A 24169-nucleotide genomic window follows, 5' to 3' on the forward strand; every position below is an offset into this window, starting at 1 on the left:
CCCAATATACAGGAAAATTGATTGGCTTGTCTCACAGTAAGACGCAGGAGCGCCAGACTGCAGGCGGTAGCACTTAGGCTATCATTAGGCTCTCGAGTGGTAACCAATTAAGTCTTATCCAGAAAATCAATGGATTTGATAAAACACCTGATTTTTTTCACCCTAAACACATATTATCTCATAAATTGGAGCATAGGACGCGTGGAAGATATCGCGACTCAATTAGTTAAAGCCTCGGCATTGGCAAAAGTAATTGTTCCACCGTCTCATCATTTACCATGCATGCGCTGTATTCCGCCGTATCCAATTTAACAATTTTCTGACTTTAGGGGTAGGTGCCACATGATGACCCCTAAAATATTACTAAGTTCCATCTTAACTAAAAGTAAAAGCTTTATGTTCTGTCCACCTTCAACACTACCCCAAAATACTTTTGGAATATACCCTGTGTTGCTAGGATTACTACAGAACATGACCGCTCCTGTGCCTATTTCACTCTTTGATCCATTGTTGAGTATATGGATTCCATCGGTCATTACCTACCTTACTGAGTGTTTAACTCCTCAAGCAACTAATTTTCTAGGTCGCATTGTTAAATTAGTTCGCTGAAGTCCAACTTAAAGAAGATTTGAACATTTTTTCTTCACACCGGAGCTTTTATAAATAAACAAAAAAATAATAAAATAAATATCTAATTTATTAAATGATGACTAAGAGGTCTCGGAAAAATCGAAAGATTAAAGTTATGGAAACTAGTGCTCAGGAGCTTATGAGATTGCAGGTAGAACATATTGTTTGTAAAATACTATATATTGATATTAATATTAGAACATATCAGATAAACCCTCAGGCCAGGTATAGTTGGAGTTTCCTGATTCCCCTTAGAAAGTTGCCAGTGTGGCAGTGCTTGAGAACTTTCTAAATACTTTATTGCATTCAGAAAATGAGCTAAAGAAACCCCAACTGTGCTTTTAAAAACCATAAAATTTACAGAGGTTTATGGAGGAAAATATTTTGCGAGCGGGTATTTATGGTATATGAAAATGTCATAAACTCGAGTTTAAGCAACTGTTTTGGAAAGAGCATCATAAACTCGAGTTTAAGGAACAGTTTTGAAAAGAGAGTTTAAAGACAATATTTATCAAGCACTTATGGTATAAAAAATGTTATAAACTCGAGTGTAAGCAAATGAGTTTGGAAAAAGTTTAGAAGACAATATGACTCGAGCATTTATAGCACATCGAGGTGCCACAAACTCGAGTTTAAGTAAAGGCTTTGGAAAAAGGGTTATAAGAGAGAATTACTCGAGCATTTATAGCATATCAAGGTGCCACTAACTCGAGCTTAAGCAACTGTTTTAGAAAAAACGGTCAGAAGGCAAAATCAACCGATTATTTATGGTATATGAAAATGTCATAAAATGTACGCATTCATAGCATATAAATATGCCACAAACTCGAGTTTAAACAACTGTTTTGGAAAGAGCATCATAAACTCCAGCTTAAGGATTTGTCTTGGAAAGAGGGCTACAAGACAATATTACTCGAGCATTTATTGTATAAGAAAATGTCATAAACTTGAGTTTAATCTAATGTTTTGGAAAAAGGGTTACATGGCAAAAAGGGTTAAACTCGAGTTTAAGCGAATATTGTGAAAAATGGATACAACACAGTATTACTCGAGTATTTATGGCATATAAATGTGTCACAAACTCGAGTTTAAGGCTTTCTTTTGGTAGAAAGAGTTACAAGACAATATAAATCGAACCATTATGGTATATGAAAATAATATAAACTCGAATTTAAGCAACTGTTTTGGAATAAGCATCGAATTTAAGCCATTCTCTTGGTAAACAGAGTTACAAAATTTAAGCACTGGCTTCCGAAAAAACGGTTACAAGAGAATGTGTGTTTATAAATGCCTCATTAATTCAAGTTTAAGCATCAATAAACACAAAAAAGTAGTGTTAAAAGCGAGTTAAAGAAAAATAATTCGAGTTTGTTACACGCGTTAAAGCTGAACATCCACATGACCAATAAACTCGAGTTTAAAATATTCCAAAGTGCAACAAAAGCTTTGCTTAAAAGATTTCTCGACGCTTTTCACTGTCTTTTAGCCAAGTATTGTGTAAAGATGGATGAATGTGATGCTATACAGGAGTTATTACTATAAAGCAGTTAATTGTGTCTCTATTTATGTACTGCCAGCATAGGGTTCCCGAGGGGAACTGAGCTCAATGCCGCTGTTATAAGTTAGACAAGTTTTCAAAATCCAACCGAGTTCTCATAAATTAAAAAGCTACGCACTTTAAAGTATACAGGCACTTCAGCTTCACACTTCGTTAAGCGATTACTAGATGAAATTGACGACGCCTGGAAAGTGTTTAATCAAAGTGTTATGGATATTTTATTATTGGACATAAGTATAATGTAAATATAGGGTTGTATGCTTAGATAAAAGAAATCTAGATTTATGAAATTTGTGAATTGAAGGCAATTACCGATGACAGTCATAAATTCGAATTAATGCAGAAGTATTGAGGATCAATACCATGTATGGCAAGGAGCCAATATATGACTCTTAGTTACTGCTTTTTTTATTTTATTGTTTTCATTTATTTTTATTTCGTTTTTTTGTTTTTTCTTTTTTTTCTGCTTTGCCTGGATTTCTAAGGCAATATATTGCTAAGAAGGGTCACGATGATTGCCTTATTGTTTTTTAGGTTTTCATTTAAATCGAAATTTATTAGCATAAAATGGCATGAAGGGGCACACACAAGCACATTGAACCGAAAAGCCACATGATACATTTGGGAACGCATGAGGTTGAAGAAAAAAGGCGACAGAGAGAGAGAGAGCTCATAAATTTTGTATGGCGCTGAAGAGGCTACCGAAACGTAGCGATACAATCGCAAGCTGTAGGACAATATAACAAGTCAGCATAAATATGTACGTAAATGGATACTTATGTGGCATGTGGCAAGTGGCACGTGAATTGAAAAAGGTTACTACAAAGATAGGTCTAAACTAAATATGGTATCTATGTGTGTGTGTGTGTAAAATTTTTTGTATGAGGCGCAAAACGAATTGGGAAAACTTGCGACAAGGCATTAAATTATTTTGTGTGAACTGTGTGGATCCGCAGGCCGTAAGGCAACGGCAGACCGACAGCGTATTTGAACCCTTTTTTGCTGTGGGCCTTGCAACACAAAACCCACTAAACCTATATGACAACAAACGAGCGAGGACGACGAAAAAGGAAATTTTTTTTCTAAAAAAAACAGAAAAAAAGGATAAGCAACAAAAACAAATATGAAGCAGCAAAAACAACAAATGCTAAGCAACAACAACAAAAACTAAGCAGCAACCAGCAACGAAACTACAACTGACGAACATGTAGTGAAAAACCGATACAAAAAAAAAATCGTGAAAAATAGAAACAGAAACAGAAAAATATTCAAATTGTCTATCTCTGGCAGCTCCACAGGGGCAGTGCTGCTGAGCTTGGCGCACATAAAATTTACAATTCCAAGCCGAGCGTCACGAAGCACGGCGACCAAACAAAGTGCTATGCTGTATTGTAAGCGTGCACAAAGGCCCCCCGCTGCCAGCCGCGTTGCCTGCGGTGCTTGACGCAGCGGCGCTGCAGTGTGAGAATACAACGGTTTCGGTTGACAATGCGGCAATGTATAGTACATACATATGTATGATGGCATTGGCTTGCGCTACGGGAAATTGGAGATTGGCTCTGACGTCACACACACACACACATACATATATACGTATATACTCACATACTGACAGCGTGCGTTTTCGGCTCTTTGTTCGAGTCGATAAGCGCATTTGTAGCTAAAGCCGCGTAGCACCACTTGAGTTGAGCCACTATGTCGTGGCCAGACAGCCACATATAGGCGTAGGCCCAGCCAACAATCGCGTATAGTCATACATGCTAAGTACCTGCTCTTCCCGTTGTTACTGTTTTTACGACATGCTTTTTTATGCTTTCTTCCGATGCTTAAATTTCTTGCAAACCTTCCAGCTTTGACCGTCTTCTTTAGCTGCCGCTGGCTGTTTCCTCGTCAATGATTTTGTCGGCCAACCACATAGTACGTAGGTTGTCGTTATTCTCGCCGTCGTCGTCGTCGTCGTCGTCTTATGCGTCTCTATTTCGTCTGTCTAGTTTATTTAGGCAGCTTAAACATTTGAAATATAATCTCAACAATGGTTTAGGAGGCTCGTTAGCACCCCCTACGTGCTTCCCCATTTTTGAATGAATGGCTTTGCTGTGTGGCATTTATATTATTGTAGATCTGTGGCAAGGGCCATAGATATGCATGAGTGGTAAGCAGAAGGAGAGGGACGAAAGAACCGCCGACTGTGGCAAGAAACCGTGAGGGGTGCGCAAAGTTGCCCACAATTTGATCAGTAATGGACTGCGCACGTTTCGAAGAAAAGAAGGAAGAACTCAAAGAGGGGGAGTGGGAGTCCGAGGAAGACGACGGTATGGGTTTCGGTCTCTCTGACTAAACTGCTCAACACCAAATCATTACAAAACGTTTAGTGTAGGATTCTTCAATTAGAAAAAAACTTAAAGATATTCCACCTAGAAGGACCGAATAGAAACAGTTTGTATGACAACTATATACATATATGAGACAGTGGTCCGATATCGGCGGTTCCGACAAATGAACAGGGGTCTTCTTTTCGTATTAAAAGACAGACGGACATGGCTAAAACGATTCAGCTCATCATGCTGATATATACTAATTAGGATCTCCGACATATGCTCCTGCATGTTACCAACTTCGTGAAAATTTACGCTATATTCAGAGAATAAGAACTATTAGATCTGTACTTCCATCAATCATAACTTTAAAGCAAACTGTTTCAAAATCAGGCAATTTCATGCACTATGCACTCGCTCAAAACTGTAGAAGTTGGTTTATAGTTTTCATACGAAATCATTTCTGTCATCTGAAGAAAAATCTTTGAATCTAAATTATTGGTTAGAAAGGGTCCAGAGGTTCGTTGCGCTTTGCATAACAGGAGAGCAGCTCCAACGGCGACTCTTGAACTTGTACTAAACTTGGCACCTATAGATCGCTTCGCTGAAAACTGCACATCAAATACGGCTACTGGCTGCAGGAGAATTAACAAATAGAACCTTCAGACATAGCACGGTGGGTAATGGCGGTTGGACAAACACCGACTCCATGACCCCAGTTTTCAGCTGTGAAAGAAGGTTATAAGTAAACATAGAAGAAGATGGCTGGAGTAATGGTATGTTAGCTATGCGCAACCATCTAAACATCTATACTGATGGCTCAAAAATAAGCGATGGAGTTGGTGCAGGAATATACTGTACAGAGTTACACATAAAGCTTAAGCATAAGCCTTTTAAGTTGCCGGGACCACTGCAGTATATTTTAAGCTGACGTCTTTGCTATTGCAAAAGCCGCGGAGCTGGCATCTAATGCACCTGCCAGCTATAGAATTGCAACATCAACTCAACATCTTCGTAAACAGCAGCAATCAAGGCATTAACTTCGTATCGCCTATCGGCCGGAAGTGTCTTGGGAAGTAGGGCAGCAGTGGAAAGTATTAGAAATAAACAACTTCACTTCTACTAGGTGTCAGGCCACAAAGGCATCGAAGGCAATGAAATAATGGACGAGATTGCCAAGAATGGTGTACGGCAAACATCGAAAAACGAGATCAGTCTTAGGAAACCCATGCAATGTCTATACGACGGTCTCGACAAAACCATGATTATGAAAAGAAGGTCATGTGCAAAACGATAGATCGGAAGTACACAAGATTCCTATTACCACTCGGTAGAAGAGACTGTAGGAATATGATGGGAATACTAACTAGTCACTGTCTATTGGCGACACACGCCCATAGGATGGGGCTGACAAATCAAAAAGACTGCAGGAAATGTCTAGAGTAGGGAAACAATGGAGCATATCTTGTGCACTTGTCCCGCATTAGCAAAACTACGCTGTAAGCATCTGGGGTCTCCACGGTATGATACACTGGAAGAGGTATCGATAATGAGGACACAGAGTTTGTTGGAAATCGCGTTAAGCGCAGGCTTCCTAAAGGACTACTCCTTATGGACCTAGAACCTGAACTTCATCTGGTAATGCTTTCCTTTTCCAATGAGTAACGTACTGAAAAAATATTTGAAAAGTATTTCAGTTACTAAAACTGCAACAATAGCTACACAAAATTATAATTTTAAAATATTGCAGAGAGAAAGAGAGTGATACAGAAGGAAACATCAGGCATTCTCCAAGCCATTTCGAGTAAAGTTAAAAGACATTAAAAGGATTATTGAAACTTTCTGCTTCTATCAAATTATTCAAAAATCTTCACTACTATATTTGTATTTTACTACTATATATTATCCACCGTTCACATTTCCATGCCCACCACTGTATTTTAAAACTCGCGCACGCATCAACTGAATTTGTTTAGTTGTGCGCAGCTAATGCCAACTGCAGCCACTTTAGGCACGTTGATATTTCTACTTTGTTTACAAAATGCCGCCGCTAAAGCCGCCTACCCTGCTGGTGTCTGCCTAAGTCAACACTGTCACTGACATCTGATATGGCCAAGAAATGTTCGACTTTGCCGGTCGCCTGTCGGCTGACGCGTTGACTAGGCAACGCACAGTAATTATATGACGCGATATACATAAGCATGTAAGTATATGTAGTACTTTGTCTCGCCAATGTTGTCATTACTTCGAACTAAAGAAAATACACAATGTTAAATAGCATAGCATGACACAGCATAACATAACATGGTATAGTATAACATAAATCACCAGCATAGAGAAGCATAACAAAGCATGGTATAACATACCATACCACAACATAGCATTTCGCCTAAAACGTATGTACATAGTACAGAGTATAACCTAACATAGCACCGCACAGCATAACATAGCCTTTCACAACATAGCACAAACACTGTGAATATTCATCTAGAGTAGCAGTGAGTATTTTTTCGTAAATCAGCTTTCATTTGCGGTTTACTGCTCATTCACTTTTTCCTTTGTCAGTTAATTTACCCACTCAACAACACAAAGTGGCGATGCTATACCGAAAAAGAAGCAGAGTACCTAGTAAATACACATAGCGAATATGTAGAGAGCTAGGTAAATTGATAGTATTGCTGTTGGTAGGTTGTAACTGAAATCTTCCACGCTTACCTACTCGTATACATAAGTATGTATGTATGTACACAAGTAGTGACGGCAGCGTTAAGTGATGGCCATCAATTCCATCCTAAGACACACACATGTACTTATAAACACATGGACACACACCCAGCCAATTAAATGGGCAATGACCAGCGTGTTCGCGGATGCTCGTTTCTGTGTTTTGTTGCTTCCTCTCCAAGCCGCAGCTAATTGCTGATAAGCAATTGAGTGTGAGATTCTTTTCGCAAGCTAAAGAAATAAATACATACATATAATATTTAGTTATGTAAGCTAGCGTAGAGGCTTATGTGTCACTCAATATGTTTTGTATGTGTATGTGGAAGCCATGTCAGCTGAGATTAAGCGCATTCTTCTGGATTTATAGGCGGTGGACACCAGAGAGAAGTTTTTAAAATACATAAAAATAAAACTACACGTTCAGATATGAACGTGCATGTGACTGCATGTGTATGCATGATCAGGCAAGTTTGAGCACATCTTTTTGACAAAAACTCAACGAAAAATAACAAAAATGTACGCAAATCAAGCTGTTGAAAAGGAGCAAGAAATGAAAAAACAAACAACAACAAAAATACAGCAACAACAACCTACTGCGTTTATAACAACAACAACACTAAGAAAACAGCCACAACAAAAATTTTGCTTGCCAAAACAGCAACGACAACAGCAATAACATCAACTACATTACAACAACAAAATACAACAACAACACAAACTACCGCAGCTCCAACACATTCAAATGACAACAACACAAACGACTACAACTAGTATAATAGCAACAACAACAACAATGGCAACAACAACAAAAACATTAGAGACAACAACAACAACAACATTAGAAACAACAACAACAATGGCAATAACAACAACAACAATGGCAGCAACATCAGCAATGTCAACAACAACAACAATGGCAACCACTACAACAACAAATTTACTACACACCAACTAACTACAAAAGTTCCAACAATACTAACAAAATTTCTTTCCAAAAATCTACTCTGCCTGCATTTGGCAAAATCAGCCGGAGAGTTGACTTGACTTCTTCGCCTTGATACAATCAGTAGCAGCCGCACTTGAGCGTCAAGCATTTGCTGTGTGTGCGGCCGACTGCACCAAATTCACAATGACGTGCTCAACGGCAGACACAAACAAATACACAGGAAACCACAAACACACACACACACATGCGCACCAAACAAAAACATTCAAGTAATCTCTGATTGATTTTTCGGTCTTTCAGTTTCGTTCTTCTTGAATTTTTTCTCTGCGCTGCTTTCTAGCGCATACATACAGTACATATGCATAAGTATGCATGTGTTTTTGTATATGTGTGGAGCCTGGCTGTGTGGCCTCGTTGTTTGTGTTGTTGTTATTAGCTTCAGTATCAGCGTAACTTTGCCATTCCATTCAAAACAATTCATCTATTCAAACTCAATTCGTTGCTCAACCAAATCTCTGCCGTCTCGTCTCGTCTTGTTTTGAATTTTTCGAATTTTCTTTTTGAATTTTTTATTTTTATGTTTTCATTTTTTTTTTTGCTTTCTTAAAGCGTTGTTTGAGTAATCACAGCCAGTGGAAATTGTTACCTTTAGAAGTTTTATGTTATTTGTGTGGTAGTTCGATTCAATTATTTATTGTGTGGGCTTTTTTCCTCCGTAAATCTTGTAGACAGACAGCGTGTTTGTGTAACTCAAGCCTTTCTGTGGGTAGTTATAGCATTTTCTAATATCAATTTAAGTGCGGTTTATCAGTGAGTTGAGATCTAAACAGAATTTGTAAGTAATTGATTTTGGACAGCATAATTTAGGCACAGAAGAGTTAGTTGTACAGAGTGTGTTACTGAATTGTTGAGAGTCTCTGGATTTTCTTCTGGATTTTTTTCATAACGTTTTTTGAGACTTTTTGAGTTAAGAGTTTGGAAAATTATTTTATAGCATTTTTGTGTATGTGTGTGTGTTTTTTATATAAGTTGGGTGGGAATCTTTACGAAGTGCTTTAACCTCAAAATAAAACGATCTCAAAAGTGTAGTTAAGCAAATTTATCAAGTAAATGTACAGTTAGTGAAGCGGTATTTCCAACAGTTAGAAAAAATATTGGAAAAACATTTTGCGATTTTTTTGTATTATACCGCCGTCAGATTTCAAATGCAGAAGCCACCAACCGACTGTTCGAGCTATCGCAGAGCTTATCGCATTCGACTAGTCGCTTGAGGAGTGGCGTATTGAACAAACGGCTAGTAAAATCAATCAAATAAAGCGGGGTTACCAAATGAAGATAAGATTTGATTATTATATTCTTTCAATAATATATCCTAATAACTTGTGCGGTATATAATTTTTGTTGTTTTCGAAAAACAAAGCGGATAGAAAGTGACGAATCGAAGGCGGCTTTATAATAAGCGCTTGTAGAAGTGCGTTGCATCTGGTAAAGTGGCAGAGTGATATGAGAGAGAGAGAGAGACAATCTTTCACTAAAGCGGCCGTCATTTCTGAAGTTTTTTATTCCAAATATACAAAGACCAATTTTTAAGATTGTTTAATAAAAGCAATTTAAAGACATATCCTTAGCGCTCACTCAAGTTGAAGCATGAACTACAGTAAAATATGGAAAAATTGGATTTTTTTAATAGATCATGTGGTTCATCTAGTATTACCAGCTCAACGAATGCTAAAATAAATAATTACAGATAATTTTTGTGTACCGCTTTAGTTTTGGTCCCAAAAAACAATGAGAAAACTGCGGAGTTTGACAAGGCCAGATTTTGGCAATGTATGACATGTCTTTTTTTAACACCAGAACTTAGTCACCGATCAGTTTTGTACTATGTAGATGAAACTTTGACAACGAGCACAAAAAAATCACAACAAAATTTCGGACTTTCGAAGCTAATTCAAGGCGAAAACCTGGAGCGATTTATTAAAACGTAACCAATAAGTTGGTTATATCATGTGACAAGTTGGTTATATCATGTGACAAGAATAGTTGATTCAAGAGCTCAAAGAAAAGTAATGAATGGAAAAGCATTCAACAGCAAAGCAAAAAGAGGTCAAATTCAAGTTGGATAGATGGAGTAAATAGAGATCTGAAGAAACTATAACTGAAAAACAAGACAGACACCGTAAGACCGTTTCCACGACAGTCGGGTCTACGTAACTGGAACCGAATTTTCTATCCGATTAAGGAGGTCAACTTGGCAGAATTTTGCCGCTACAATAAGAACGAAAGCAGACAGAGTAACATGAAGTCACAACGCTCAGTAGGCCAAAGCTCACAAAGAGCTGTAGAGCCAAATGATGATGATGAGAACTTAGTCAATAGCATTGGTTTACAACACTTTGTTAAAGTCGACAAGGAAATAACTCGAAACTTAACTTCAGCAACGTAATGATCGTTGATCTTTTACTTGTCCTTGTTCAAAGGAAGGAAAAGAAGTTGGAAAATCACTTAAGACAGTGATGACTTTTTTTTGATTTCGAATCCATCTTCAGCTAAGCCGATAATCAGTAACTTTACAATTCTTTCGACTTTAATAAAGCTTCAAGCCAAATAAAATTTCATAGTTTACACTAAAACGCAATTTCTGTTTGAATATGCAACCAAATCTTTTCATGAATTAAAGCAAAAACAAAATTAAACCCGAACTACACAAAGCATTGCCATACAGGCTTCCTTATTTATATTTTTTTTTTGGGGGAAAATCTACCTTACCGCATATAGTCAAAGTAAATTGTATGCAACACACACATAAACACAGAAAAAGAAATACAGCGAATCACGATGTCCTGCGAGTATTAACAAAGTGAATTGTATAGCAAAGCCACAAAGCCATTAATCGCATTGCTGCGAAACGGAAAGACGTGCCTTATTTTCAGCGACGATACGCTTTTTTACAAATCCGCATGCCAACACTGCATAAAGAAGGCAGAGCCAATGCGGATAGTGGAGGAAGAAATTAAAACGTAGCAAAGCACTGAAGTCGCCATGATGAGTTCAATGCGCAAAAGCACTGAATTCATGTGGATTTGCTTAAAAAGTAAGCACGAAAGCAAACGCAGATGTTTGCAGCACATTAGGATGGGACTTTAATTATCAAAGTTAATTATCTTCTACCAGTTTCCAATCGCACAAACGAGCGTATGAAGCTCAGGAATGTGATTTACATAATTTGGACGCGATTGTTGATTACAGAGAGGTGTCCAAAAGTGCTCGAGGTTCAGTTTACGTTTAAAGGTTCACCAAATCCACTGGAGACTCACAAATTGAAGCCTTTTCATGGTTTCATGGCTTCATATTGCCTACTTAAGTTTGTCTTTGAAACCTTGAAATATTTTCATGGTTTCATGGCTTCTTATTGCTTGCTTAAGCACTTCTCGAAAATTTTTTACCGAGCTTAAGTCGTTTGAAGACATAGTACGATCCTCAGCACGACTTCAAACCTAAAAATTTTTCTATGGAGACTCACAAACTTCAGTGGAGACTCACATGAACCTCAGCCCGACTTCAAACCTAAAAATTTCTCTATGAAGACTCACAAACTTCAGTGGAGACTCACATAAGGAACGCCTGCTTAAGTACGTCCTCGAATACTGTTGAACGAACTTACGTCATTTGTAGTGCGAGCTTCGGCACGACTGAAAACTTCAGCTGAGGATCATCAAAGGCAAGTTTCTATGCCGATTGAGGTCCATTAAGGCGTAATAGACGAGGGTGCAAATCTAGATTACTCTATGGAGTATGACTAAGGACGATCTTGAAAAGCTTCGTTTGAACTTAGAGCGGCGTCTGCGATGGCAGAACTTAATGTCCGATCTAAACTGGCAGCAGAAGACATCAGTCCGAATTTAGTTTAGTCTATGGTGGCCTGTCTTAAGGCGACCTTGAAAATTTTCATTCGAGCTCAGAGCGTTTGAAGCAGCGGCAGAACGTAAAGTCCGATCTAAACCGACAGCAGACGACAACAGTCCGAATTTTGTTTAGTCTATGGAAACCTGTCAAAGACAACCTTGAAAAATTTCGTTCGGTTTCGTTTGATTACTCTATGTCCTGTCTTAGATCTCCAATATTAATCGTTCAAACTCAGATTGTTTGGAGTCGGGACAGGAACCACATCATAACACAATTCTTCAGCAGAAGACATCAATTCGAAATCTTCTTCCAGAATATTTTCGTTCGTGCTCTGATCGTGTGGAGTCACGGCAAGCACAATAGCATGACACAAACCTGCAGCAGAAGACTTCAGAGAGAGGTCTTCATCCCATATGGAGAGAATCAAGATCTGACGCTTAGAAACTGAAGTCAATATTAGACAATGGAAGCGTATATAGTACGTCCATATTAAGATCGGATTAGCGGACTGAGGTAAAAAAATAATAATATTACTTCCCACCTTTAAGTACCACCCTAATGTATATAAATAACCACAATAAAATCACTTAAGGAAGTCAGACTCACCTTGCTGTTTCTTCGCTTTTGTTTGTTTCCGATTTTGTCTTCACTTGCTGCACTAAAAAGTAGCGAATGTTGTGTGTCGCAAAACCGAAACGGAAAATAAAAGTTGCCAGTCTTGAGCGCTGAGCGGAATTTCAATAGCTGATACACGGCGTCGCAGACGTCCGCATGCCGACCATTGCGTCGCGTACGAACAGCGGCTAAAGTAATAACCGGCGGTAGTTTCTAGCACGTGGTAAGTGTGCGTCTCCTCCGCCAACTCCTCGTCTGGCTGCCGATTGGCGAGCAACCAAATACACCAAGCACTCGCGGTGCTACTACAAACAGCTGCTGCTGACGCGTATGCGACCTTAGTAATTTTACAAGCAATGTGTTGCAAGTACTTAAAAACGTATTTTGGAATATGACCAAAATTTAGACTATCTCTCTTACGGTGTAGTTGTTGTAGTAGTGGTAGCGGTGTTGTTGGGGTGTTGTGCTTCATGCGCAGCTTTTTTCACGGAACAAGCGCCGTCGAAATTTTTTTTCGGGTATGCATGTATGTGTGTGTTGGAGTGTCGTACACAGCGACCGACCGACTGACTGTCTGTCTGCCTGTCTATCTATACGGGTCCGGCTTTCTGCCTTTAACTATGCTTGCATTGCTTTGCCTGCTTTTCGATGTGCTTGCTTGTGTGTGTGTATTCAGCAAGCGAAAAAATCAACACAGCGCCTGCTACTCCTCTCAGCTTGCTTCAGTTGCCCACAAATACATTCGTTTGTATATAACGGTAACAAATTTCCACCAACAAGCAACTATTATTATGCGACTGCTTTTACCGTTGTACCGTTATTGCATAGCATGAGGCGCTTGCCACGACAAAAAGCTTTCAACACACACTTGAGCTACTGGCGCTGGCTGCTTGCAACACGGCTGAAGGATGCACAACGAAGGCGAGGAAATACAAAATATTGCGGATGCAAAACAGTAGAGGACGAGCGACCGGCGAAAACGTTTGTATGTATATAAATAACGGTTGTCTCTGTGTTGTTGTAAAAAAAAGTAGACGTCGAAAAACGGGCGCACGAACGAACGAACAAACGATTATAGGGAGCGTTGCACGAACCGAAACAATGATAATAACACTGCAGCAACAACAACAACAACAATTGCTGTGTGTGTGTGTGTCGGAGTAACAGAAACAAACTGAATGCAAAACTAACAGCACCGCTTTGGAGCGGAATTCAGCAGTTATCCTTTATTATCCTTTGCGATTTTATATTTATGCTTTGTTGTTATTGTTGTAAGCTTTAGCATACACGCGACACATGTATTTTAGGTGTGCGGTTGAATGTTGCACCAGCCGGAAGGATGACACTTCAGCACTGCGCCACACGACACTAAAGGCAACACATTGTCGGCGGCGATTTATGGCAAATAGTATGCGAGTGTGTTGCAAGTTGTTTTTTTTTTTTTTTTTTTTTTTTTAATTTTTTTTTGGAATTTATAGATATTTTTTCATGCACCTTTCGTTATTTTTCGTTATTAATAATGCTTTATAACTATTTTCATATTTTTTCAGCACTTTTCACACTGTGTTGCACAAAAATTATTTTTTTCCAAAACACAAAATTAATCACAAACAGTTACAGCTGCAAGAAAAAACAACTTTTCATAATTTATATAAAAACATTAATCTAGCTGTTTTCACAACAACAAAAATACGTTTTTACAACAACAAAAACTACATGTTTATAGCACTCTAATTAGTTAGCTCTCAACGAGCAAATGGCAAAAATGTTGCTTGTGAGGCGGCGTCTTGCTTGTACGTGCCACACGCGCAACTCTTAACACTGCCGGCACGCAGTTTTCACATTCATAACGGGCGACAAGTGCGACATTTCGCAGATGCTACACATTTTTCACAAAAATATAATTTTTTTGTACACTTTTTTGTTTATTATTTATTGCTACTTGCTTTATGCTAACGCACTTTTTGTCTTTACAGATTTATTACGGCACTTTTTCCTATCAAATTTACGAATTTTATCGATTTTTTAGCCCCTTGCCGCTTACGCTTTGCACACATAAACATGCTGGCTGATAGGCGCGCACAGCATAAAAGCGAATACACAATAAAAATAATGCAAAAAGACTAAAAGCAGCGAGCACAAAGGATATGCGGGCCAGCAGCAGCACGACAACGTTGATTAAAGTGGCAAATAAGCACAAAAAACTAATATATATAACTGTAAATTACAGTTTTTAACAAAGCGTAGATCACTATTTTACCGTATTTAAACTTTTTTGCAACAAAATCAGGCATTAACACACAGAAACGCAGGAATTTTTGCAGATAACAGAACTTAAACGCGCTAGCGCCTATAAATATGCTAACTTTTGCAGCAAATTTTTATTTTCAAAAATATTTTCATAACAAAAAATACACTTTATTTCAAAAAAACACATTTTTTGTTTCAAAAAAACAGCACAAAAAATATTTGCCTTTCCTTTCCATAGCGTGTCTTCACTATAATATCTTTGCTCTCCTTAGAAATATTCTCAATTCACTAAAACTTTTTTCAGCAAATTTTAAATTTCAAAAAAATATTATTTTCAAAAAATTTTCATACCAAAAACCACATTTTTTTGTTTCAAAGCAAAAAAAACAGCACAAAAAATATTTTGCGCCAAACCTCATATAATTCGCTAAAACTCACACAGATTTCAAAAAAATCGCACATTCAATAAATTCACCAAAACAAAAAAATTGCCAAAACCTTTAACATTTAAAATTCACATTTACTTTGGCAAGTATGTCTGTCTGTTTGTATACAAGCCCCGAAAAAAGGATATCTGTACGCGTTAGGCTACGACACGCAGCGTCTTGGCTGCATAGCTGATTGTTTCACTGGAAGTACGAAACTCGACTGGTTCGTTCATTCGAATTGGCATTCTGCGGGCGAAATGTTGTGGAAACGAAATGCAGCGAAACAAAATTGCACGCACACAAATGCAGTACGAAATGTCATGCACAAAGGCAAACCACACAATAAAAGGATAAACACTCAGGCGGTGAGAGTGAGAGCGCGCAAGTGGCAGAGCGCAAGCGATAAGGGCGAAACAGTGTTGGGTAACTGAAGGTAAGCTATTTGATGAGTATAAAAAAATATTGAAGTAGATAAGTTTTTTACTTCAAACTTTTTCAGTTTTCTGCTCAAAATAATCTTCAGAATAATTTTTTAATTAATTTTTATTGAAAAGTAATTTGCCAATAGCAAAAAGTCGCTTCGAATACATTTAAGATAGCTTATACGATACCAGATTGCGTCAAAGCCGGAAGCGAAAAAGTCAAAATAAAAAACAGTAGGTTTCCAACGCTCATACAAATTAGAAGAAATGAAAAGCAGGATATTCCAAAGTCCGTCAAACTTAGAAGGATACTTAGTAATTTTTCTCCTGGTCTAAGCTGGAAATTGTTATCTTCAGAACCTAAAACACTTAACTTAATAAAAACAGTAGGTTCCTAAGGCTCGACAAAAGTAGATGAACTCATATTTATTTATCTCCCAATCTAAAATTACAAAAGAGATGTACAAAACCTACAAAAACGATATGAAAGTTCGCAGGCTTCTAAGGCTCGTGAAAATAAAAAAAAAACATAAGATTCTAAAGCCTGTCAAATTTCGAAGAATTCTTTCCCCCAAACTAAACTACAAATTGAGATCTTCAGAACCTAAAACACTTCAAATAAAACAAAAGCACCGATGGTTTCTACCCCTCGTCAAGACTAGAAGATTTAATGTTTATATTTCTCTCGAACTAAACCAAAAAGTTGGATATTTGGAACCTAAGAAAGCTGGCATATGTTTAAGATTATATGTAAAGGTCTTTTAAAAGAACGGAAAATACCTTTTAGGTTTCCTCAAAAGAAATTAATACAACGTGTCGCTATCAATATAAAAACTTTCCAATATCTGATCAGGAAGTATCAAGATAAACCACAAAAAATGTGCTGTAATTCACAATCGACCAGAACTGCGCAACCCTTCTCAATTTGTAAATAAGACGAAAAAATTAAAAAAACAAAGATTTTCAGGTTTTTCTAGAATCTAAAGTTTCGCTGTTTGAGTAAGTACTTAAGTCTGGAATAAGTGATTACTACGTCGTCAAAGTAACATACTTGCATTCCAGAAAGCTACCAAAAAACATAACTATCTATAAATCATTCAAATTAGGTTAAGTTAGGTTAGATGGCTGATCTAGAGAGATCGCACGTGGAATGCTATATGTAGTCCATAGAAAAGAAAAAGTCCTGTGTTCGAATTAACAAAATGGTTAGTAGCCGATAAAAATTTGCACAGGCGTTTAATTTCTATTCCCGCCACTACAATGGGAGGTCTGAAGGGTTGCGCTCCTCCCAAATCCCTCAAGAAGGAAATATTTAGTTGTTCCCCCCTCGTCTCTTCCATACCTTCTGCAGATAGCGTCTGGTACGATTCCCAGCTTTACAGCATGGACGCCAATAGGGCCTGTTAACACCCTCACAACTAGAGAGAGGCTAGCCTTACAGAGGGCAAAGAGATCACTAGATCTTTAGATAAATTCTTCAAGTTGGATTTAAAAATAACTTCTGAACGCATTAAATATGATTGTCTTCTACAACTTAACGTTTTACGAAATTGTTAGTGAAACGTAAAAGAACGAAAACACAAAAATATAGCTCTTGATAACGGTATCTGAAATAACAAAGAGATTATACTCTAATCCGAGTTTAATTGTAATGAGTGCTTTATCTTGTTACTACTTTAGAACTGTTTCGACGATCTCTTATCTAAGTTTCTTTATAATGAGTTCTGAAGATAGCTTTTTCTTAGTTAAAATCTCAGCATATTGAGTTGTGGAGACACTTCAAAGAGATAAGGTTCAAATGTAAGGGTTTTACTACTTTAGAACTGTTTCTACGATCTCTAGACGAATCCAAACTTAGTTGTAAAGATATTGTGAACGAGTTTCTCACATTTTCTTCCAGTCGGTTAAGAGCGACGTAAAATTTTTAACATTCCTAAGGTTTCATATCGACAGATATTCAATGCATATATGAAAAGCTGAAGTGTTTGAGAAGAAAACTGACTATTTGAAGATACACAAAATATTTGTTACTTGAAGTCTGGAAAGTTTTAGAAAAGTATAAAGAACTACTGTCCAAAGATCCATCGCTACCTTTAGCGCGATAAACAAGTCTACGTCCTGAGATAACACCTAACCTAGTCCCTATTCTTTGAATTCCGTCGCCAAATCACACGCCTATCACCAAAACCCCAAAATTGTGACGAAACGGTCGAGTGTAGGGCAAATTGCTCGGAAAATGTAGGAACATTAAAAGTATAAAAGCAATAATAAAGGCATGAAAACAGGAATGTAATGAGGCAAATGAACGACTGCACAAGGATAAAGCAGTAAGGCGAAGTAGCGATAACACAAATGGGGAACGCAAAAAAGCAGCGAAACAACGGAACAGCAGAACACTGTAAATGTGCAGTGCTCAGTGTTTCGCCATACTAAACGAGAGGCAGAGAGAGAGTGAGAGCATGTGGCCAGCAACGAGCGCCAAATGCAGGCGCTGAGCGCAATGTTGATGAAAATAGCAGCAAATGCTGTCGTTGCTCTGCGAATAGCAAGGATATTTTTGACAGATACTTTTAGGCACTTACACAGCTACACATATGTATGTTTATATTTATGCAGGTGTGTGCGTGTTTATTTAAAGAGGCTGCTGTATGTGTGTGCTTTTAGATTTTCAGTTTCAACATTTATGTAAACACACACAGCCGACAAAGCAGCGATAAGGACGCGAATCAGAAAACGAAATATGCAGCTACAGCTACAGCAACGACAACTGCAAGCACATATATACGTATTTCTACTTATGCATATACATATGTACATATGTATGTATGTATGTAAATACGTTTTATCGACATACTTATCGCACTGTACTGTATGGTAAGGACGAGGACACTGCAATACATATGGAAATATATCTGCATATATGGGCATACATATATTATATATATTTAAGTCTATGTATGCAGAAGTATGCACGGTTCGTTGCCGTTGCCGCTATTTGGTTTTATTATCGCTGACTTGTTTCGGGACACCAACGATTGTAGCCGACAGTACCCGCACCCGAAAAATGCGCTCAGTAATGTGGGTATAATCAAATGGGAGATTGTTGGGCATATATTTGAAGCTTTGCGATATTTTTTTTGCTTTTTTGATGAAAAGTTGAGTGTTTTTGTTTTTGAAAAGTAGAGTGTTGTGTATTTTGAGCGATGGTTTTGTGCTTTTGTCGAATTTTTTGGTTTGAAAATTTTTCCAAATTTTTTTTTATAAAAATACTAGTAGATTTTGGCATTAAATCGCAATATTGTTTATTTTAGGCGTTGATTTTACTATTTATTGGTTTTTTGTTTAAATAAATTGTTAGAACTATTTTCTGAAATTTTTTTTTATACAATAACACGCAAAAAAGTAGTAGATATTGGCACAAAATAGCAAATATTGTTTAATTTGTGCGTTGGTTTTGTGTTTTTCTGGATTTTTTTTGTTTAAAAAAATTATTAGAATATTTCAACTAGTAGATTTGTGGCCTAAACTAACAAGGCAAATATTTTTTTAGACTCCAAAAACGTTCTCAAAGCTCGTGGGTTCAGTTTATAAAGGCTAAGGGCTCTTATAAGCACGATATCTGCTCTAAAGACACTGTTTTGTATAAATCGTACTAGTATAGAATGTACTGTTGGCTTTCAAAAATACCGGTGCCCAGTAAATAACTATAAAAACCGTGATTACTGCTAAAAATAACGCTTTTATGGCACTACATCGACTTTTGGGATTCCCAAGCACTCAAAATTCGCCGCAACCCTATACAGCTACAGGGACTAAAGTAAACCTTATATACATACATATTGGTATATTTATTTTGTACACCATTTCATTTTGGGCATTTTCCTCTGCAACCACACACACAAGCACAAACACACGGCGCTAAGGCGTAAATCCAAATTATCATCCCTGTGCGCTGACAGGAACCGGAGTAGAAAACAAGGAGACCACCACTCTATATATGCACGATGTACATACAGTATGTATGTATGTTTGTATGTAGTTGGGAGCAGTCGCAACGCCAAGCGTATCCCTCACACCGTGTGCAGGAGACGAAATGAAAAATCAATGGGAAAATTTTCACAACACATACAACAATACACGGCTTGTTAGTGCCTGCCGCGGCTGCTGCTTTTACTGCCGTTATTCCTGTTGGAGTGCGACAATTGCGCCTCGTAACAAGCGCGTTGCAAGTGAAAAGTGCAAATATTCTTAATTATTTCACCAATTAGACTGCGCTAGTGTTTGCTGATTGGCAGCTGGTGAGCGCTAAGTGATTTTCAAGTACGCGTTGACAACTTTTATGCGCCGTTAAACGCGTAGCATGGTGATGGGCGGCTTTGCAAACACACAAAATTACTAAATTCACTCATTTAAGCAAAATTTCTTCGCATTTTTCGATTTTTCTATTTTGCACTCACGCATTTTGTCTGTATTTCACAAATTCGCACAATCATATTTGCCACAATTAGCGGTTCATAAAGGTCGCTTGTGCCGCTGCCACACGCTTGTGATTTAATTATTCAATTTGCACAATTTATTGCAATCATTTGTTTACCACTTTGCTACGGAGCGCTGCTGAGCTTGTAGGCGCGTTGTTAAAAATAATACACATTTTATTAGCACTAGCACGCCACCGCCCCACGTCGCACGCCCCACAAGCAACATACGCACTGCATTAAATGCTGCATTTAAATTGTTTAGTGCAACGCCGTTGAGTGCTTTGCCACTGCTACTTATGATTTGCATATAGTTTTGCATGTAAACTATTTCACTTTATACACAGCGATCACTTACTGCAATGTATTTGCATTATATTTTTTCATTCACAAATACAATTTTCATTGAATATTTATTTGATTCACTTTTTTTCTTATTTTTTGCTTCTCAATGCGTGTTCCGAACGCGCGCGGCACCACCTCCCCAAAAGACGGCAAAACAGAAACAAAGTCGCTGTCACTTAGTGTGCAGCCAGCGGCGCCCGTTCAGTGTTGCCGGCGCTCGCTCTCGAATACTACGAAATTTAACATGCATGCGCAGCAGAGTGGAACGTTCTTCCAATCGGAACACCACAACTGCAGTGGGAGCGAGTTACTCAGAGAGCGTAAGAGAGAAAGAGTGTGAGAGAGAAATTGAAAGAGCGTAACAAGCGCATGAAGATAATACATGAGAGTATGTATACAAATTATGTAGCTTAGCAGTGAGCGGGTTAACGAGCGCAGAAAAGCACACCAAGAATTATAATTTACGGCACTAGATATAATTTATAAAGCTAGGCAATGGAGTTGGTAGAATAGAAAACTATTTTATATCAACAAAAACAAAAACAAAACTTAAATTAATATTATTATTAAAAGAAATTTATAATTTTTGCTGTTTAATTTATTTTTCTCTAACTTGCCACACCGTTAGAGAACCAAAAAGGTGGAAATAGTGCTGCCATTATAGTAAAGCTGCCAGGTTCCCAAAACTTTTCCCATATTTTTAATAAAAAATAAAAAAAAAAACAATTTTTATAAGAAATGCAAAAATAAATAAATAAATAAAAAACTAAAAAAATAAATAAAAGTTAACAAGATTCAAATTAACAGAAAAAAATGAAAAATATCAATATAATAACTATAAATATTTTTATAGTAAATTTATAAGCGAAAACGTATGAACTAATTTGTAACAGCTATCGAATCTTCACAGCTTAAAAACTACAAACATTTAGAAAGACAAAAACCACAGTGAATCCTCGAAAAGAAATACTAAAACTTTCAACATATTTACTAATATACCTCCGAAAGAATTACTAATACCTCATTTAATTTATGGTGTGACGGCTATGCATTCTGTATGGTCCAAAAAAACAAAGAAACTTCAGAAAAAATTACTAACATACCTCGGAGAGTTATACCTCATTTAACTAATGATGTGACGGCTATGGATTCTCTACGGCACAAAATAATTCAAAATTTTGGGAGACTACATCCGCAGCGAATCCTCAAAAAGAAATACCAAATCCTCCGGGAAAATTACTAATATAAAAAAATATTTTTTTTTAACTCATTACAATAGGTGTTAACACCTTTCCAAACCAGATACATCCTTTGCAAGTCAGAAAAAACGTGTTTTTAGTGGCTTCTCTATTAGTATTTAATAATGCGCATTTACAAAATCTAATGTATTTTAATAATCTGCGGTTCATTTTGAAAAATTTTTTATTCTTTTGTTACCGTAGCCGAATTCCAGGAGAACTATAAACAGTCGGTTCAACGTTAAAGAACGGACCTGGCTTTTTATTCGGCCAAGGATTGTCAAATAGGCAAATTACATTAGGAATGTTTTATGCCGCTACAACAACGCTACAACCTCCGCAAAACCGTGTCTGGCGGTGCAAAAATTTTTCTGATTTGGAGATATATAAAATATACGTACTTTTTATTTCTATCATTTTCCTATCTCATTTTGTCTCCAGCATATCAGAACTCGCATTCGAAAAAAAATCAAATTGATTAAAAGTTTTGACTATACTTTGACGCTAAAGTAAAATTACAGGTGATACCAAAGTTCGTGTGTAAAAAATATTTTATGCTCTCCTCATATAAAGGGATCAAAATATAAATAATACTTAGGGCCGTTTTCTCTATGTCTGGATAGGAGCCACCTGTCAGTTTAGTTCTAATTAGCTTAATCAAGGCCACTTCTTTCGGTAAATACCCGGTTTTTTTAACCAGAACTGCTAACAAAACCCAGAGAAAACGGCCTTTAAAGGCGTTGACAAAGCTTTATATTGAAAAATGTTTGAAAAGAGTTCAACATTTAGTCTTCGAATCTGCCAGAAAGAATTAGATAAGACTCCCTTACTTTCATGTTCTGATTAAAGCTTCTTTGATTGATTTTTTTAAAAATGTTTTATTTGGGTATGAGTTCACTGCTTCAAGAAGTTCTCGAGTGTTTTGCTAATAGTATATTACTTCAACTTTCCGCAAATAATATGTTTTACGTTTTCCTCGAGAATCTTGCTAAGCATTATTTAAATTTTTCGCAAATTCTCTGTTTAACGTGTTTCTAAGCAAATTATGATAATTAGCTTTTTACAAAATTTAAAATAATTTGGCAATCCGGGGTTATACCAGCAATAACTTCAGCTTAATTTTACCAATTTAGCAGAACCTATTTGTCATTCATTTTACTTAAAAAGTTTTGACAAATATAGATACCAATATTATCAAATTTATTACTAATTAGTAAATGCTTTTATTATTATTAATATTATTATTATTAAAAAAATATATATTATTTAATCTAAATATTTCACGTAATATTTTTAATCCAACTAATATTTGTCTATTCTAATATTTTCATTTCCATTTTTATTTAACTACAAAGTGGCAGGCTCTTAATCTACATAAATAACTTACTTGACAACTCCAAAAGGGCAGCACTGGTCGCTATTATCGGCTGCGGCTGTCAACAATGGTTATTGCAGGTTTTTATGGCTACATTTGATTTGTTTATAAACTGTGCACCGACACCGTTTGTCACAAGAATTTCTCACTTAATATTAACACAAACATGAAATTTGCTCATTTCATTAACATTGCCGCACTCACCACATAAAATCTGGCATAATTTATGCTTTACACTTCACCACATTATTATTATTTTGCTACTTCTAACACCGCCGACCGTACACACACACTACACTCTCGGCTTGTTTACGAATGGGGCGAGTGGGAGAATGCAGACATTCCACCTATTGGAAGTGGCAGCAGTGTTGTTGTGTAAAATGCAGACAAACACAGCAGCGGCGCTTCCATGAAACAGGCAAGCGAAATGTGAAAAAAAAGCAAATGTGAAAATTTTGTTTTCAAACACCACAAATTTCTAGCGTAAAACACCGGCAAACATTTATTTTTCATACAACACACGTGCAGCACACTTTAATTGATAGATTTCATAGAAAACATTCAATTTTCACACACTTTTATTTAGCTAAAACGACACAAATATAAACGCGACCGCACCACCGGACAATGAACTTATTACTTCGCTTTTGCGCTCTCTCGCTCAACTGTTCTTGGTGTGTGTTACTGCACTCACAGTTGCAGTGTAGAGTGAGCAGCTGATAACGGGGTGAAAATCAACGGCGTTGAATTCGGTTGCTGTTGGTTTATAGTTATACTCGTATCTTTTATGGGTGATTTATGGGTATATTTTATTAAAAATTAAAGAAAATAATTTAGCAAAATATTTTTTGGAAAAATAAATGAGTAAATATTTTTTCAAAAATATTGTGCATGTGTATAGGAGACCTTGAGTATATTTTTTTAATAATTCATTATATAATC

General features: G+C 37.0%; 1 protein-coding gene across 2 annotated transcripts in view; it reads right to left on the reverse strand.

The window, feature by feature from the left end:
* Positions 1-23821, reverse strand: part of LOC120768110 (semaphorin-1A) — a 490487-nt gene extending 466666 nt beyond the window's left edge. The window contains exons 1-2 of one of the 2 annotated variants that reach the window (XM_040094657.1): positions 20628-20736; positions 12686-14330 (exon numbers count right to left, since the gene is read on the reverse strand). The gene's annotated coding sequence lies outside the window, so the exon portion shown is untranslated. Of the gene's footprint in view, positions 1-12685; positions 14331-20627; positions 20737-23239 lie in introns of those variants that run through there. The other variant, XR_005704731.1, reaches the window with a different exon arrangement.
* Positions 23822-24169: the final 348 nt, after the last annotated feature.

Source organism: Bactrocera tryoni, chromosome 2 (genome assembly GCF_016617805.1).
Source record: "Bactrocera tryoni isolate S06 chromosome 2, CSIRO_BtryS06_freeze2, whole genome shotgun sequence".
NCBI lineage: Eukaryota > Metazoa > Arthropoda > Insecta > Diptera > Tephritidae > Bactrocera > Bactrocera tryoni.